This window comes from Malaclemys terrapin, chromosome 19 (genome assembly GCF_027887155.1).
Source record: "Malaclemys terrapin pileata isolate rMalTer1 chromosome 19, rMalTer1.hap1, whole genome shotgun sequence".
Lineage (NCBI taxonomy): Eukaryota > Metazoa > Chordata > Testudines > Emydidae > Malaclemys > Malaclemys terrapin.
This window is the reverse complement of record NC_071523.1, coordinates 1,327,062-1,339,680: the sequence shown is the minus strand read 5'-3', so window position 1 is coordinate 1,339,680 and position 12,619 is coordinate 1,327,062. Positions and strand designations below refer to the sequence as shown.

The window sequence follows — 12,619 nt, the reverse complement described above, 5'->3', positions numbered from 1 at the left end:
CAATTCTTTCCCCTGGCACAGCTCTTGTTGCAGCTCAGGTGATAGCTAGGGGATTCTTCATGATGGCTCCTCTCCTCCTCTATTCTCTTCCACCCCTTTATATATCTTTTGCATAAGGCGGGAATCCTTTGTCCCTCTGGGTTTCCACCCCCCCTCACTGGAAAAGCACCAGGTTAAAGGTGGATTCCAGTTCAGGTGACATGACCACATGTCACTGCAAGACTTCATTGCCCACTTGCCAGCACACACATATACAGGAAGACTTACAGGTAAACACAGCCACCTGCAGACAATGGTCCTGGTTAATGGGAGTCATCAAGATTCCAAACTACCATTAATGGTCCACACTTTGCATAATTACAATAGGCCCTCAGAGTTATATTTCATATTTCTAGTTTCAGATACAAGAGTGATACATTTATACAAATAGGATGATCACACTCAGTAAATTATGAGCTTGTAATGATACCTTACAAGAGACCTTTTGCATGAAGCATATTCCAGTTACATTATATTCACTTATTATCATGTTTTTATAAAACCATATAGACTGCACAACGTCACAGACATATTCCTGGCCGTTTCATCACATGACATAAACTTTAATTAAAGATTTATCTTTAATTCCTGGAGACTCCAGGGCAATCCTGGAGAGTTGGCAACCCTACCTCTGAGGGGGGTGCACGGTGTGCCATGTGTGACAGGTTCCCCTCGGGGTGCCACCTGGAACTGGGGTACTACTGAGTCCTCTGACCCACCGGCCTGGGCTCCCTTTGCACTGTGCTGCTGTGACAAGCTGCAAAGCCCTCCAAGCCTGCACTTTCACCAGCATTCACACAGGTTGGGACACACCCAGCTGCAGTTACACAGGCTTTCTAACCACTAGCTTCCCAGCCTAGGACTCCAGAGCAGTACTGTCCTGCCCTCGTCAAATCTGGCCAGTATATGGGTTTAATGCCTGTCTGCCTCTCCCTCAATGTGATGAGGACCGTGCACACTTATGGTAACCAAGCTAAGATCTTCTCCAGACATCTTAGTCAAATGTGCACTGGTTTGGATTAAGCCATAAAATAAGTTTATTAAATACAAAAGATAGATTTTAAGTGATTATAAGTCATAGCAAACAGATCAAAGCAGATTACCTAGTAAATAAACAAAACCACAAACTGAGCTTAACACACTAGATAGGTAGGATATGTAACCCGTTTGGGGTTTAGAGAGCATGGCCCTTTAAATCTTTTTCCTAAGGGGAGGAGGAGAGTAAGAAAAAAGGAGGGAAACTCCAGGGGGCAGCGCTGGAGCCCCAAGGAGAGGGGGAGGCAGCCTGCAGACCTTGGAAAAGGGAAGCAGCAGAGAACCTGCCTGAAGCCTGGGAAGGACAGGGCCGATCGGGGACACCCCAGGACAGGAGCCAGGAGCAGCACTGCTCCAGGGAGGAATCACCTGAGAAGGACAGGCCGGAGCTGGACCCAGTATCACAGCTGCTCAGAGCTCCATGGGGCTGTGAGTACTGGGGCTTGTGACTCTGCATTGGGAACAAGGAGGGAGGCTGTAGCTAGTTAAGTGGGGAGGTGGTCGCTCTGTGTGGCTTTGCAGAGAGCGGCAGAAGAGGGCACCGGAGGGGTTTGTTGGGGGAAAGTTCACTGGCGCTGAAGACGACCAGGAGCACCCAAGACTCACCACTGGACTGGAACTTCGCTCAGGACTCCTGAACTCTGTGTGCAGACATATTGCTCAGTGTCTGCTCTTCCAGACTGTGCTACCACTGGGCCTGTGGGGCCTTGGCTTGGATGCAGCCCTGTTCTACTGCTCCCCATATATTTCCCCTTGTTGTTTTTCTCCTCTCATCCCTCTGTAAATAAATATTTCCCTTTCTTATACCCATTGTACTTTTCCTGTGCATGCGTGTGTTCACTCTGGGGGGTTTGGAACAGGTGCCCCTGGAGTGGAAGGGATTTCTCCTGCTGCATTCCTGCGCATGCCTTCTCTTGGCCAGCGCTGCCTGCAGAGCAGACTCCATCTTGGCTACGAGGGCGCTAAAGTTACACTTGGTGGCCCGTACGGGGACTTTGCAGTACATGCACACATCTACGTTGCGCATCCTGGGCTCTCCTTCACAGAGCAAAGAAACTCCTGAGTGACTTTCATCTCAGTTTAAAAAAAAAAATGGAGAGAGGATTACTAGAAGACCTGTGCCAAGGGGCACGAATCCCAGTAACCAAAGCTGTGCTGTTGGCGGTGTTCCCAGAAGAGATGGAACCAAATGAAATTGAGGAGAGCCTAGATGAAGCTGAAATACTGGGGAGGGTAAAGGTCCACACCCGTATTTACAACTGCAAAGTGAAGGGCATGGTAGCACTATGTACTCACTGCAAGGAAACAGATCTTGATAAAATGCCCAAAGAGGTGCATGTAGAAGGTATTCCCTGGACAATTCTGGGGGCAGAGCAGTCCCCTCCTAGTGTGCCTGTGTCACTTGAGGTGGATTCTTTAGCGCAGAAATTGCAGGCTCTGATGGTGGATGAGAAGCGGACAAGAGAAGAATTAATTTTGGCATTAGGAGGGGCTCCAACACCTGCAGCACCCAGCCTGGTGGGATGGGCCAAAGAGCTGGGAAACACTCTCAAAGATGCATTGAGGCCGGTATATGAAAGTGCTCCATACAAGTGGTTACATTCATTCTCGGGGGTGTCACCTGTACCCCCAGGGGAGGAGGATTACGAGACCTGGAGGGATTTTACGGTGTCACTTGTCCAAGAGTGGGACTGCTCTGATGCTGAGAAGCAGAAACGTGTGCTTGAGAGTCTGAGGGGACCTGCCATGCGAATTATCCGAGCCCTGAAAGACTCACAACCAGCTGCCACAGTGCAAGCTCTTTAACCGCTCTTGAGAGTGTCTACGGTACTACTGATAGCGGTGAAGACCTGTATTATCGGTTCCGCCAAACCTATCAGGAGCCCCACGAACGATTGTCGGATTTCATCAGGAGACTAGAGGATTTGCTACAGCAGGTAGTGCGGAAGGAGGGCATCCCCACCAAGCGCATTGATTCCGCTAGGTTGGACCAAATCCTTTGGGGCACCCGACAAGATGGGTTGATGTTGTGGCGACTGCAGCTGAGGGAGCGGGCCCAAAACCCACCCCCATTCCACAAGCTCATTCGAGAGATACGTGAAGAGGAGGAGCGATTGTTGCAAGTGGATGCAGTGGTGCAGCCGAAGATGGCAGGGAGTCGCACCACCACAGTGCTTGGAGAGATGGAAGATGCCCAGTCAGTGGCAGCAGCACTGAGAGATTTGACCCGAGAGATGGCCATGATGAAGGCTCAGGGACATATTGTGCCATCCTCAAGAGGGGAGAGTAGCAGGAGGGGTGATAGCCAGCGAGCAGGTTTCTGTTATAACTGTGGAAGAGATGGTCACTATGCCTTGGACTGCCAAAACAAGACAGATCATGCAAGGGTATCTCAGAGATTGCAGCAGACCATTAGGAAGCTTCAGGGTAACACCAACAGGGCTTGGGGAAGGAGCAACCCAAGACCCTGAAATTCCAAGGCTCCCCAGAAAAAAACACAAACAGGAGTTACCCAGATGGGCTGATAGGCCCCCAGGCTATAGTACCCGTTCGTATAGAAGGACGATCGTGTGAGGCATTGCTGGACAGCGGATCACAGGTCACCATACTCTATGAATCTTACTACCGAGAACACCTGCAGCATTTACCCTTGCGTCCCCTGTCTGGCCTGACAGTCTGGGGAATTGGCTGTGACTCCTGCCCCTATCTGGGATATTTCCTGTTCAATGTTCAGTTTCCAAAGAATGTTGCAGGGGTAAACCAGGAAATAGAAACATTGGCACTGGTCTGCCCAGATCCAAAGGGAAGAGAGTATGCACCTTTAATCCTAGGGACAAATGCAAACCTGTTCCAGAGATTGGCGTGGAAATGCCGTGAGATGGCAGGGAACAACTATCTACAGGAGCTGCCAATGCACGCTTTATGTAAAGCCGCATACCAGCGAGCAAGGGGGCCCCCATCCCAAGAGAAGACCAAGGCTAGACCTTTTGGGAGGGATAGTTTCCAGTTTGGGAATTCCCCCATTCCTGCTGAGTGAAAGGACCGCCTGTGTCAAGTTAGTCAAGAGGAAGGCTGTTTTCTCTATGCACGAATGGGATGTTGGGTGTGCACATGATGTGGAGCACCATATCTGAATGCAGGATGGTTGGCCTTTTCAAGAGAGGTCAAGACGATTAGCCCCCACTGATATTGAAGATGTGAGGCAGCACCTACAGGAACTGGTTCAAGCAAGTATCATTGAGGAATCCAGGAGCCCCTACGCATCGCCGATCGTTGTAGTAGGAAAGAAAAGTGGAAAGGTACGCATGTGCGTCGACTATCGCACTCTGAACCGGCGGACAATCCCTGACCAATACACAATGCTCTGGGTGGATGACGCCTTGGATAGCCTGAATGGTAGCTGCTGGTTCTCTGTCCTTGACCTCCGCAGTGGATACTAACAAGTGCCCATGGCACCAGAGGACCGGGAGAAGACAACATTCATCTGCCCTTTAGGGCTTTACCAATTTAATCACATGCCTTAGAGAGTATCTGGAGCTCCAGCCACGTTTCAGTGACTCATGGAGCGGGTGGTAGGGGACATGCACCTGTTGAAGTATCTGGTGTACCTGGGGGGAGGGTGGCAGGGAAGTGGGTGCCCAGGAGTCACTGCTGGCGCTGCACACTGGGGGGCCCTGCCAAGGTTCCTTGGTGACTCTCCTGGCCAGGCCCAATCCTGTGAGTCACTCTCCAGCCTTGGCATGCGCCTGTGGAGCCAGCAACAGGTACGAGTCCCGTGTGTCAGGAGGGACCTAGGGCATCTGTGCCTGGCTCTGCATGGAGTAAGGAGCTGGGGCTCACTCAGGCCCCAGGACAAGCTGCTGCCCTGATGCCCGGCCCCTTGTTGGCAGGCCAGCAGAGCCAAGGAGTGAGCGTGGCCCAGAGACCAAGCTCCCTGGTTGCCTGGCTGAGGCCCTTTGCTAGGGGGTGCTGGGCCTGCCACTCCCTGGAGATAGCGGCCTTCAGTCCCAGAGCGGCCAGTGGCGGGCAGCATGGTCTAGTGGCTAGTGTAGCTGGTTCTGTCCCTGGCTCTGCTGCTGGCCTGGGCACAGCCCTCCCCTCCTCTCTCTGGCTCGCTGCTCCCCCACAGCTGCCTGGCCTGTTCAGACTCAGCCCTTTGGGCAGGGCCCAGCTCACTGTGTCTGTGCAGTGCCCGTGCAGGGGCCCTGATCTCAGCCGGGCTCTCCAGCTGCTGCTGTAATGGGCGTGAAAATGTGTGTGGTGTCAATTTGGAGTGACTCCCTGACCCCAGTGCAGGGACTGGGTTGGGCTGGCGTACGTGGGCTTGGAGCCCAGCCCATGCTGTGAGACAGACCCTTGCAGGAGGAGGGGGGTGACAGACTGTGGCCCCTGCGTTCGGGGAGCAGGCATGCGAGACTCGCTGGTGCGGGGTCTGCATGGCAATTAGAAGGATTTCGCTGGGTGCAGAGCATGGTAGCACTGCCCCTGTCGTTGCTGGTGGGCCTGTCTGGAGGTGCCAGCATTAATATTTGCCTGTGTCAAGGCTGCTTCCCCACTCTGAACTTTAGGGTACAAATGTGGGGGCCTGCATGAAAACTTCTAAGCTTAACTACCACCTTAGATCTGGTCCGCTGCCACCATTCCCAAGTGGATTCCCTTCCCTGGGAAGCCTTGAGAAACTCTTCACCAATTCCCTGGTGAATACAGATCCAAACCCCTTGGATCTTAAAGCAGGGAGAAATGAACCATTCCCCTTCCTTCCTTCCACCAACTCCTGGTGAATACAGTTCCAACCCCCTTGGATCTTAAAACAAGGAGAAATTAACCATCCCCCTCCTTTCTCCCACCAACTCCTGGTGAATACAGATCCAACCCCCTTAGATCTAAAAACAAGGAAAAAAAATCAATCAGGTTCTTAAAAAGAAGACTTTTAATTAAAGAAAAAAGGTAAAAATCATCTCTGTAAAATCAGTATGGAAAATAACTTTACAGGGTAATTAAACTTAAAGAGCTCAGAGGACTCCCCTCTAGCCTTAGGTTCAAAATACAGCAAACAGAGATAAACACTCTAGTAAAAGATACATTTACAAGTTGAGAAAACAAAGATAAAAACTAACACACCTTGCCTGGCTATTTACTTACAAGTTTGAAATATGAGAGACTTGTTCAGAAAGATTTGGAGAACCTGGATTGATGTCTGGTCCCTCTCAGTCCCAAGAGCGAACAACTTCCCAAACAAAGAGCACAAACAAAAGCCTCCCCCCCCCCCCAAGATTTGAAAGTATCTTGTCCCCTTATTGGTCCTTTGGGTCAGGTGTCAGCCAGGTTACCTGAGCTTCTTAACCCTTTACAGGTAAAAGGATTTTGGAGTCTCTGGCCAGGAGGGATTTTATAGTACTGTACACAGGACAGCTGTTACCCTTCCCTTTATAGTTATGACAGCCTGAGGAAGGCAAACACAGCTGGGAATGTCTGCCCAGCAGGCCTGCCCAGAAGTGGGTCTGAGCAGCAGCGGCTGGGTCCAGGGCAGGTAATGCAGCCACCTGCACTGGGATCTGTGGCTCCTCCATGCTGAGAACTGGGCCATGTGGATCCTTTGCTGTGGGGCAACCAAAATATACCCCAGAGCTTGGCACTGTCCTGTTGGGTGCTCCCAATGAGAGCACCGGTTCCCGGACCAGACGCTCCGTGCTGGATCAGACAATGATGCATTCTAGGATCTGTGGCCTCGTGTGCTGCCTGAGAGCAGGGGAGCTGTAATCTGCTTCCTCTCAGGCCACCCGGCAAGCGGGTTTCTAAGGCTGGGGGCTGAGCTGTCACCCTCGTTTTCGGCTGGGCAGAGTTCCCAGTTCAGTCGCTCAAAGTGGTGTGAAGGGGCCATCTGCTGCAGCTCTAAGCCTGCGCCGGTGTGAACCCCTCATCGCTAGTACCAGCTGCCTGGATAATAACCCGATCTCCTTTGCAGCTACGCAGCTGCTGTTGCTCCTTCTCCTGAGAGTGGCAATTCACTAGCTGTCTCTGCATGGCTCTGGCCAGGTGTGATGGATGAGGGAACGCAGGTTGCAGTCCACTAGCCAGACACAAGGTACCAGGTGCAGGAGTGTCTGTTGCAGTCCATGGAGCAGCTGCGCTGTCCACTGGCTGCTTCGTTAGCGTTTTCATACCTGGAGCAATGTCCAGTCGAGCCTGCTGCTGCTGCACTTTCCTGGGGATCTTCGTTAAATGCAAGTGACCTGAAGCTAGCTCCTGACGGGCCCCTGCGACGCTGTGTCTCTCCTGGATGCGTCCTTACCAGGCTGCATCTCCCCTTTGATGCGGCTGCTGAGCGGCACCTGGTGGCTCCCCGGCCTATCCTCTCCTCGACTCCTTTGGGATCCCCACTGCTGGCCTCTCTCCTCCCGGCCCCTCCGGCCCCAGCCCAGCGGGAAAGGTCACAGCCATGGGGCCAGCTGTAATATGTGGGTTTCTTCTCTTTCAGGAAGAACGATGGGCCAAGCCAGCATGTCTCACACACCGTAGAGCTGCCCTGGGTGGGCTCTGCTCCACCCCACCCCAAGGTAAGAGTCCTCTCCATACCCCCCATGCCGCAGCACCTTCCCCAGCCCCACGGGACACCCAGGTGTGGGTCCCTGCAGCAGTGACTGAGCCGGGGGCCATGGCTGCAGACAGGCCCTGGGTGGGGACACCCCAGCTGCTGGCTCTGCAGGGGGAGTGCTTGCCATGGTAGGCAGCGGAGTTTAGTGGACTAAGCAGGAGGCCTGTAGTCAGGACTCTGAGGTTGCACTTCCAGCCCTGCGTCTGACTAGTGTGAGCTTGGGCAAGACCCTGCCCGCTCCATGCCTCAGTTTCTATTTCTTTGAGGGTCACTGCTGCCCGAGGCTTTGATTAGTGGATGTGTGTAGGTGCCATGGGTAGGTCTCTGCAGCCTGGACAGGCTGGCACTTCAGGGGCAGAGACCCTGTGGGAGGCTCCCCCTCAAATACCACCGCTGTACACTCTGAGGTGGGTAGCTGCCAGCCCCTCTCTGCACTGGCACAACAGAGCCAAGTTCCCTCGAGCTGGGGTTGCCCTACTCCAGGATTTGTGCCACCTCCTGCAGGTGGTGCCTGGGCCGGGCACAAGCTGGGCAGGAAGGAAAGGTGTGTTTGCAGGTAGTGCCCTGCTGGGGATTTTGTCCTAAGGTCACTTCCCCCACACTGGGTAGGTGAACGCACTCAAAACACAGCGGGCCAGATTCAGGTCTGGGGTAACCCTGCCAGGGGTCAGCAGAGCGACAGGAGTGGGATCTGGACCGGCTCTTTCCTCTGAAGCGTGCGCTCCTTCCCTCTTCGTGCCCAGGCCCTCCCACATCCTCCCCAGCTGATCCCCCCTGCAGTATTTGCAAGGGAAATGAGCACAGGGCAGAGGTGAGAGCCTGCAGCTCTGCCTGGTGCTGGGGCCTGCCTAGAGGGCAGAGGGTTCTGGCCCCTGCCAACCAGCCCCTGCCCTGCCCCTGCTTCACCAGCCTGGCTCATAGAGGAGAATGAGTGGGGGGTGGGTGCCAGGGCAGGGGGCGAGGATGGGCATCAAAGATGGCACAGACCCATTGCCTAACCCAGCCCCTGCCAGGCAGGGTCCTTCCCTTTGGTACCATGTCCTCAGAGACCCAGGGTGACTGCAGGAGAGCTGTGGAAAAGGCACTGGTCCCTCCTTGTTGGCTGACATCAGAGGACATGACCCAGAAGCCCATTGCCCATTTCCCTGTCACATCACATTCTAAGCCCCCCTCTGCTTCGCTGTCCTCTCACACCCTGAGGTGTCACTGTGGGCAGGGTCAGTGCCCCAGCCAACCCCAAATGGGAACCTGCATCTGCCACACCCAAGGTTCTGGTCTCTCTGGCTCCTTTTGGGTTAATTGTGGAGCGAGGTTTAGGGAAACCTTGTATCAGGGGTAGCCGTGTTAGTCTGTATCTACAAAAACAACAAGGAGTCTGGTGGCACCTTAAAGACTAACAGATTTATTTGGGCATAAGCTTTCGTGAGAGTTCCGAGGAACCCAGCCAGTCCTCAGCCTGGATACCCTCTATGAGCCTTGCAGCCACTTGGGTTGATTTTCTTTGCTGGCAGGTTTTCATCTGGATACCCTCAGGATGCTAATTGCTCCTGGGTCTGTTTCTCCCCTGGGGCCAGACTCAAAGGGCCTTGAAGCAAATAGAAAGACTCCTATTGACTGTTTGGTGCTAGGTTTTTTCTCCTAGTTTTTCTTTGACTCAGGACTACAGTTAGTCTTATGCAATGAGAATTGCCGGGATTGCTCTGCTGTCCCTTTCAGATCAGTATCAGGTTTGCATCCCTCTTAACCCTCTGACCCCACTTCAGCTCTCCGTGATGTTTCAGATCTTGTTGGCAGAGGTTCTCAAGGTCTGTCCTCTCTCTCCCCCTGCACTCCTAGGATGGGTTGTCTGGACTTGCCGATTTGAGGCTGTAGGTTAACGTAACATAAGAGTATGTTTTCCAGAGTGCTGTGTAAGCTCGAAAGCTTGTCTCCCTCACCAATAGAAGACTGTCCATTAAAAGATATTTCCTCACCCACCTTGTCTCTCTAGGAACATAAGAACGGCCATAGTGGGTCAGACCAATGGTCCATTTGCCCAGTATCCTGTCTTCTGACAGTGGCTGGTGCTGGATGCATCAAAGGGAATAAACAGAACAGAGCAATTTCAAGTGACCCATCCCCTGTTGTCCAGCCTCAGCTTCTGGCAGTCAGAGGTTTAGGGAAGCTCAGACCATGGGGCTGCATCTCTCACCATCCTGGCTAATAGCCATTCATGGACCTATTCTCCAGGAACTTATCTAGCTCTTTTTGGAACCCAGCGATACTTTCGTTTTTCGCAACATCGCCTGGCAAGGAGTTGCACAGGTTGACTGTGTGTTGTGTGAAGAAGTACTTCCTTCTGTTTATTTTAAACCTGCTGCCTAGTAATTTCATTGGGTGACCCTAGTTCTTGTGTGATGTGAAGGGGTAAACAACACTTCCCTAGTCACTTTCTCCACACCAGTCATGATTTTATAGACCTCTATTATATCCCCCCTCAGTTGTCTCTTTTCTAAGGTGAACAGTCCCAGTCTTTTTAATCTCTCTTCATATGGAAGCTGCTTGATACCCTTAATCATTTGTGTTGCCCTTCTCTGAACATTTTCCAGTTCTAATATATCTTTTTTTTTTTTTTTGAGTTGGTGTGTGTGACGAACGGGGACTGTTCTTCCTGTGGTCTGTGAATGCTGACAGGGGAGTGTGGCTGGGATAGTCTGCATTGGGGCATGGGAGACTGACCGAGGGAAGATACCTGAGCATGTAACATGAGAACCCAGGAAGGGGTTAGAGGCCAGGTGACACCTTTGCCCGGGAAACTGAACAAAGGCTGTGGGAGGGGTCGCTGAAGGAGAGTTTTGAGGAGCTGGCTGGTGGAATGGCTGGGAGGCAGACAGGGCTCTGACCTCCCAAGGGGGCTGTGGAGCCCTGGGACCCCAAGATGGACCTAACTGGGGGGGGATCCTGTTGCCTGTGCCTGCAAGACCTGTCTTGGACTGTGTTCCTGTCGTCTAAATAAACCTTCTGCTTTACTGGCTGGCTGAGAGTCCTGGTGAATCGTAGGAAGCTGGGGGTGCAGGGCCTTGTGTCCTCCCACACTCCATGACAGTGTGACACACTATTCAAGATGTGGGTGTACCATGGATATATATAATGGCATTATGATATTTTCTATTTTATTATTTATCCCTTTCCTACTGGTTCCTAACATTCTGTTCGCTTTTTTAACTGCTGCTGCACATTGAGTGGACGTTTTCAGAAAACTATCCACTATGACTCCAAGATCTCTTTCTTGAGTGGTAACAACTAATTTAGGGCTTGTCTATACTTACCGCGTTGGTTCGGCGGCAGGCAATCAAACTTCTGGGTTCGATTAGTCTGGACGCGATAAATCGAACTCAGAAGTGCTCCCCGTCGACTCCGGTAATCCTGCTCGCCGCGAGGAGTACGCGGAGTCGACGGGGGAGCCTGCCTGCCGGGTCTGGACGGCGGTAAGTTCGAACGAAGGTACGTCGACTTCAGCTACGTTATTCACGTAGCTGAAGTTGCGTACCTTAGTTCGATTTGGGGGTTTAGTGTAGACCAAGCCTTAGACCCCATCATTTTATATGTATAGTTGGGATTATGTTTTCCATTGTGCATAACTGTGCATTTATTAACCTTGAATTTTATTTGCCATTTTGTTGCCCAGTCACCCAGTTTTGTGAGATCCTTTGTAAGTCTTCACAGTCAGTTTTGGACTTAACTATCTTGAGTAATTTTGTATCATCTGCAAATTTTGCCACCTCACTGTTTACCAATTTTTTGGATCATTTATGAATATGTTCAACAGCACAAGTCCCAGTACAGACCTGTGGGGGACAGCACTATTTACCTCTCTCCATTCTGAAAACTGACTATTTATTCCTACCTACCCTTTGTTTCCTATCATTTAACCAGTTACTGATCCATGAGACGGCCTTCCCGCTTATCCCATGTCTGCTTTACTGCTAGTTTACTTAGAGCCTTGGTGAGGGACCTTGTCAAAGGCTTTCTGAAAGTTCATGTACACTACATCTGCTGGATCACCCTTGTCCACATGCTTGTTGACCCCTTCAAAGAATTCTAGTAGATTAATAATGGCGAGGCATTATTTCCCTTTACAAAAGCCATATTGACTCTTCCCCAACAAATCGTGTTCATCTATGAGTCTGATAATTCTGTTCTTTTTTATACTTTCAGCCAATTTGCGTGACTTTGCGTACTGAAGTTAGGTTTACTGGCCTGTAATTGTCAGGATTGGCTCTAGAGCCTTTTTTAAAAATAGGCATTACATTGGCTATTCTCCAGTCATCGGGTACAGAGGCTGATTTACTTGATAGGTTACAGGCCACTGTTAGTAATTCTGCAATTTCATATCTGAGTTCCTTCAAAACTCTAGGGTGAATCCATCTGGGCCTGGTGACCGATCACTGTTTAATTTATCAGTTTGTTTCAAAACCTCCTCTAATGACACCTCAATCTAGGACAGCTCCTCAGATCTGTCACCTAAAAGAATGGCTCAGGTTTGGGAATCTCCCTCACACCCTCTGCAGTGGAGACTGATGCAGAGAATATTTAGCTTCTTCACAATGGCCTTGTTTTCCCTGAGTGCTCCTTTAGCACCTCAATTGTCCAGTGGCCTCACTGATTGTTTGGCAGGTGTCCGGCTTCTGATAGTTCCAAATATCCTCTCCTATGTGTAGGAGGTTTCCACCCTCCTGGTTGTCTGAATGTCTTCGCCTTTGGACAGAGAAAAGGAGGGAAAGAGGTTTAGCCCCCAGTCATTTTAGAGCCCTGCATGTAATGGCGCCTGTGTCGCTTAGGAAAGAGCCGACTCTCTGAGACTCCCCCTTCCAGTGGTTGCAGATCCTCTCCCTTGGGGCAGCATGAGCGTACTCTGCAGAGCCCGTCTCTGCCCTGCAGCCGACTCTGTTCCTTCTTCTTTTGTTGCTG

General features: G+C 51.5%; 1 protein-coding gene across 4 annotated transcripts in view; it reads left to right on the top strand.

Annotated features, from left to right (window-relative positions):
• Nucleotides 1-12,619, top strand: part of RAP1GAP (RAP1 GTPase activating protein) — a 185,412-nt gene that overhangs the window by 83,514 nt on the left and 89,279 nt on the right. For all 4 annotated transcript variants that reach the window (XM_054009445.1, XM_054009444.1, XM_054009446.1 and 1 more), the window contains exon 3: nt 7,553-7,631. The gene's annotated coding sequence lies outside the window, so the exon portion shown is untranslated. The remainder of the gene's footprint in view (nt 1-7,552; nt 7,632-12,619) is intronic.